This window comes from Nasonia vitripennis, chromosome 2 (assembly GCF_009193385.2).
Source record: "Nasonia vitripennis strain AsymCx chromosome 2, Nvit_psr_1.1, whole genome shotgun sequence".
NCBI lineage: Eukaryota > Metazoa > Arthropoda > Insecta > Hymenoptera > Pteromalidae > Nasonia > Nasonia vitripennis.
The window spans coordinates 22,571,517-22,577,516 of NC_045758.1; the positions used below are offsets into that span (position 1 = coordinate 22,571,517).

Genomic DNA, 6,000 nt, shown 5'->3' on the forward strand with positions numbered 1-6,000 from the left:
GAGTGTCCTTTATTCTGTTACAGGAATAGATAACAGAATCTAGCTGTTTTATTGCACGGTTGTAATATTTGTATAAAGTCATGTTTTTCTTCTTTTGTTCTCTTTGTAATTCATCACAGAACTACGTTTATATAATATATACTGAATAAACGTGATATTTCTACATTTTTAAGGAGCCAAAGTTGGAATTCCAACTTTAAATTTTCTCTCGCTCTTAATAAAAGATCGTTATTTTAGTTTTAATTCACGTTCCCTGCAGCTAATCCCGCTTCAATAATATTTTAATATACCTGCAGCATACTCTGCACTTCTAATTCCATTAATTTAAATGCTTCGACTTTTTTGACTCACATTAATTAATAAAGATAAGCAACCAATACGTTCGTGCGCCGCACGAATTTGCCTATAAATTCAGCGTCGCGCTATCTAAATTAAATTCTTAATTGGATATTACTAAAGCAGATAACGCAACAATTAGGCGTATAATTCGCGCCGATAAAATTGACCGAGGGCTCCACTCTCGACTTTTCCACATTGCAATCACGACCGGGTCATAAAGCAGAAAAAAGGCGTAAATTTCGAAGATTAACATTTTCAGAAGATACAGCCGTGGCGGCAGCAGAAAAAAAGCAAGTATATACGACGGACGTACAGCACGAGGGTTGCTTATCTCGATGGAGAAGGGTTACTTGGCGAAGTAGCAGCTCTCTGCGCGCTATATAACAGTAGCCTCTGTGCGCAGCTCGAGCCGCTGATTAATTAGACCGCGCGCACCTGACCGACGAAAGCAACTCGGCTTGCTCGCTCGGGAGAAGCAAAAAGAAGTCGCGACAACGCTGCAGCTATACTCTGTTCCCTCCCGCGGCTGTATACACAATTACCGTCGCGAGTTTTTTCTCCGCGCTGGCGCGAGGGCAGTTAATTACTCGGAGTGTATTAACTTGAGAATTTCAAGCAGCGCGCTGCAGCCGAGAGAGAGAGAGAGAGAGAGAGAGAGAGAGAGAGAGACGTGGACAGGCGGAACGAGAAAAGAGAATATTCTTAGAAGCTAGACGGGGGGCATTGAAAGATTGCGCGTCTCAGGTGCACGTGTGCGCGGGGGCCAGGGCTGTACGGTTGCAATAATATTAATTGAATAACGTCACGTAGTCGTGCGCGCGCCCGGACGAATTGAGTGCCGCTATACACCGCCAACTTTAGGCCTCCAGTGGCTTTCAAGGATATTTCACGCGACCGCGCAGGCTATTGTTATACTAGCAGAGTTGCGTCGGGGGAATATCGTGATAAACAGGACGACTTACTTCGCGGAAGATCGAGAATCTATATTTTGATACGGACGATAAAGTTACGTTTTTGCACATAACCGGGAGGTACATTTTTTTAACACAGCTCAGAGAACAAAAATCTCGAGTCGAGTTATAAATTGCGAGAAAAGTCTCCAGACTCCTCGCGCGCGTATACTGGTACAGCAGTTTCTCTCGGTATATTGCGATCTCGCGCGCGTTGGACTAATTCGCTTTGAATTGGAACTTGGCCCAATTAAGTGAATTTTACACTTGAACTAGATTTGCCAATTTCTACGCAAATGAAGAGACACTTTAACTCGACTGCTCTTCAGACACACACACACACACACAATTCGCATTCAGCATCCAACTGACGCAGTAATGAGATCCGAATTGTGTGTTGTCATGCTTCCTAACGAACTTATACTTATTCACTCGTGCGACGTGTCTGAATTTAGCGAAGAGAGAACAAAATTATCATCCACCAAAGCCAAAAGCGAATCGAGGCATTTCCATGTTTGTAAACACCAGAGAGAGGCAACGTTCGCAGCGTTTCTCAAACCTGCTAGAAAACGACTCGGCTTTTTTCCCCCCACAGCGCCGAAAATATACCTTCGCGAATAACGTGACTCCGGGTAAAAAGAGCCGCCTTCATACACATACACACAGAGGAAAAGCGAGCGAGTCGGCAGAGCCGACCTTCAAAAATCCGCTCTCTTGCGCCAGTATACACGTTTGCTCTAGAATTCGAGGCAGAGCTTCGTGTAATATAATAAACATATCTGCCAGACGGCTTGCATTGAATCGGGGCCACGTCTCTCTTTCTCTCTCTCTCTCTCTCTCTCTCTCTCTCTCTCTCTCTCTCTCTCTTTCAAAGGGCGTCTCAGCGTCAGACGTGCGCTATACGTACAGGCAAGCCAAAGACAAGGCGAAGAGGAAGAAACAACGAATTAGCGCCGAGTCAAACGAGCAAGAGCTGCAGCGGATGTAAGACCGAAATTAAGCGGAGCGGAATTGCACACCTGCAGCGGCGAGTCGATAAACCGTCGAGCGCGCTAACCCAACCTGACGCCGGCGTTTCAGTGTGTATACGCGGCAAAGAGAAGCCGGAGCTGCGTAAATATCCCGTACGCAGCGCCGCGAATAATAAATGCCAGAGCCACTGATTGACCGCTCGCTGTTATGCGCGGAGAACTTTTTTTGAATTTCGCCGCGATGGTCCGACGATCGAACCGGGCTGACATCGATTGATGCGTAAATACGTGCGCGTGTGTTTGACGCTAAAAATAGGCCGATGCGCTTTTCAAAACAGAGACGTCTAAATAAAACCGAACACTGAGAGAGCTGTGGGATGAATCAATACGCGTAATATCTAAGTGAGGGGAGTATGAGTCAAAGCCGCTTAATCTGTTTGATTAATAATAAAGCGAGCCGTTTAGATGGTAATTTCAAGCGCGTAATAGATTGCCGTACGAGGAAACGTTATTTCAAGACTGGCATATAATTAAGTGAGATGTCTGCAGAAGATTAGCGTATTAATAAAAATTATTAAAAATAATAGTGTCTTTGATAGTTTCGAGCAAAAATTCCCCATTTCACTTCCTATACGTGCCATTCACCAAAGTACACGTGAATGCCGATAAACCTGTTTCTATCGCGGCGATTAAATATGAAAATATCATTCGGTCGATGTACACATCCGCTTCGTTCTAGAACTGTCTATACAGCTCGTGCGAATTAACTCGAACATTTAATATATTCAAACAAACAGTTCTCTTCCTAATCAATAGCAATACCACCTACTCCATCGTGCAAAAGCAGTCCGGCGGCACGACCGCGATTCGCAGAGCCAACAGCTCCAAAAGTACACTATAATCTCATTGCCACGCGTTCGATCGGCGCACTATATATTTACACATACACACCGGCGCAAATACTATGTTTACAATCGGCGCAAGCGCTCGCCAAGGGTGAATTATCGTGTGTGCACCTACCGGTCTCTTTTCGATCGTCGATGCTCTCGTCAGCTCGTCAGCACAGCACAGCGTCGTTCTCTCGCCGAGTCGCGCGATCTACTAAAAATCCCCGTCTACGCACACCGTCCGCGTATAAGTAAGTGTATATATATATATATATATATATATATATATATATATATATATATAAGAGCTAACATGCAGTCGGCGTATGGTCAACTGCCTCGCCTTTTCCGAGCCGCTGCTGTGCAGCCGACCGGCGTGTTATTCTCCACCTCTCTTGCTCGCGCGACAGAGAGAGAGAGAGACTCCCTCCCACCGCTGGCGCTTATCGACGAGTGATTCACCAGAGATGCCTGATCTTGACTTTGATTTACGCTTTCTAAATTGAATTAAGCTAGTGTTTTGATGATGTGCAACAACGAGGAAAGAAATTTCGCCAAGTTCGCCGATCGGAACTTCGATTTCTCGGAATCGGAGCATTGATTTAAAAATTAAACGATGGACGTTGATTAATGGGCTGTTTGCTTCGCAGTGAGGTTTAGTTGTGCGCAAAAAATACGACGCACTTCCATGTGCGCCGTAACAAAAGCGCGGATGCAGCAGTGCGCCTCGTGTTTCCATATTATTAAGATATACGTGAGTCGCCAGTGGAAACAGACACGCAAGGTAGGACGTGCACAGTTGCTCCACGTGACTTCATTTGGTTTTTTTAATTTTTACAACAATAACCGTCGTTATCTAATATGCGATGTGCAATATCGGTGAACAATGGTAAAGCGCGTATTGACATGACGCTTATCCGTGTCAATATAAATAAACCGGAGTCCAGAAGCTTTGCTTTCATAATATAGAGGTAGTCGCGCGGTTGACAGGTCTATTTCGTAAGCGACAATTGCGCTGCTAATTTTTACCTCACACTCGAGCGCTTTTTCCGATGTTCAGCGGGAAATTCCTCGAGCCAATTTTACGAATCCTGTGAATACTCATGTGGGAACAGTGAGTTATTCATTCGTTTTTAATGCCGTGAATCTTCTCTCGATATTACAAAATTACGCCTCAAACGGCTGACTCGCTCTCAGCGCGAAACGTAAACACGAGAAAATCGATAGCAGCAGCATAGCGACTACTCTCTCGTGTATATAAATATACCCCGCTTGCATACCGAGCTCCAGTTTAACATTGCCGGAGATAACGAAACATCGCAGAAAAAAATAACGCAAGCACCTCGAGGATAATTCAGCGAAGGCGCCGCGTTATCTCTTACTGCATCCGCTTATCACAGCGGGGCTGCGTTATCGCTCAGCGAAAGGGGGCATTCTAACCTCCCTCGAGATCTCTCAGCACCTACCTGACGTGGTGGTCTCGTTCGAAGCAGCTGATTATTCCCTCTTCTCTCCGCAGGCCTGTCTCGGGCTGACGCGTCGCATCGGTCGGCACTGATGCGCTGATTTAGTTGCGATTCTCACGCGTGTCTTCTTCGTCTCGTTTGTTTGTTTTTTTCTCGATTCGCGTCGTATATACGAGTCGGGAGCACTGCGAGTTCGCACCACGTTTCGGCCGAAACAGCGCCTCGGTGCAGTCTCTCTCCGTGATGTGTCCAATGGCGGTCGACGCGCGCATGCGTTCCTTGCTTCTCCCGGCTCTCTGTACTCTATACTCTCTTTTCGCTCTACTCCTCGAGACTCGACTTCGCGATATACCTTCTTTTACTCGGTTTTATACGTATAGGACGGCTGTGTCGGCGCGGACTGAGGATCGTCTGTTTATACGGGAATGTGGTGCGCGCGTGTGTCTGGACGAATTGCTCGGGTGGAATTTCGATGATTAACTTGTATTTTGAATTGAATTTTACAATGTGTTATGGGACTGTTCATGGATTGATAGTCACGAGCGAGGATGTTTTCGTTTTCCACGACGTTTTCAGTAGTAACAGATTTTTTTTGTAGATACAAAGCAAAAGCTTTTTAATTTTGTTTTCGTTAAAAACATACATTGATAGGTACAGGCAGTTCCGCGAATCGATAAAGTTTTTCAACGTCAGCTCGTGTTTTGTTTAAACCAGTGGTTCGCGTTATTTTCCAAACCAATATTCTACCATAACATCGCACTTAATGCACCTACATAGCCCGCTCTTTATTCAGTCGTGAATAGAGAATAAGGATGGCATAACGCACTTCCAACGAGTTTTTTTTTTCTTCACCGCGCGGAGAAATGCTAAATAATTGACCTACTATTCGCAAAGTCCATAAAGCCGGCGAACATACTTCTCCTTCTTTCTCACGAACTCCCTCTTAACAAGAAAAGTTTCTCAGCTCTCTGCCCCGAGAATCGGCGGTAGAGAGGCGAGATGAGAGAAAAATTGTTTCCGAGCTCGAAATTTAAAAAAGCCGTCGTCGCGTCCCAAATAGACACAAGCGACCGACGCCGCGAGAGTTTGCGTTCGGCGCGATGTCTGCGGCAGAGCTGCCCTATCGCTCGCAGCGGGAGAAGGGTGAGCGCCGATGTGCCTATATATATGTGTGTGTATATTTATATATATATATATATATATATATATATATATAGAGAGAGAGAGCTAACGGGATGATAAAGGGATGAGATTCGAATAGTCAGGTGCTATCGACTTGAATGGCACGCGGAGGCGCTGGGCTATACCGCCGCTGCAGCCAGAGACACAAGGAGCTTATGTGCGCGAGCGCTTTGACACGTATCGACGATATATATATGTGTGTGTG

General features: G+C 45.5%; 1 protein-coding gene across 4 annotated transcripts in view; it reads right to left on the minus strand.

Moving 5' to 3' along the window:
- The window catches only part of LOC100678891 (leucine-rich repeat-containing G-protein coupled receptor 6), a 29,169-nt gene extending 23,822 nt beyond the window's left edge, over window positions 1-5,347 (minus strand). For 2 of the 4 annotated variants that reach the window (XM_003424835.5, XM_032596439.1), the window contains exon 1: window positions 4,614-5,347. The gene's annotated coding sequence lies outside the window, so the exon portion shown is untranslated. Of the gene's footprint in view, window positions 1-3,280; window positions 3,428-4,613 lie in introns of those variants that run through there. The other 2 variants (XM_003424836.5, XM_031924954.2) reach the window with 2 other exon arrangements.
- Window positions 5,348-6,000: the final 653 nt, after the last annotated feature.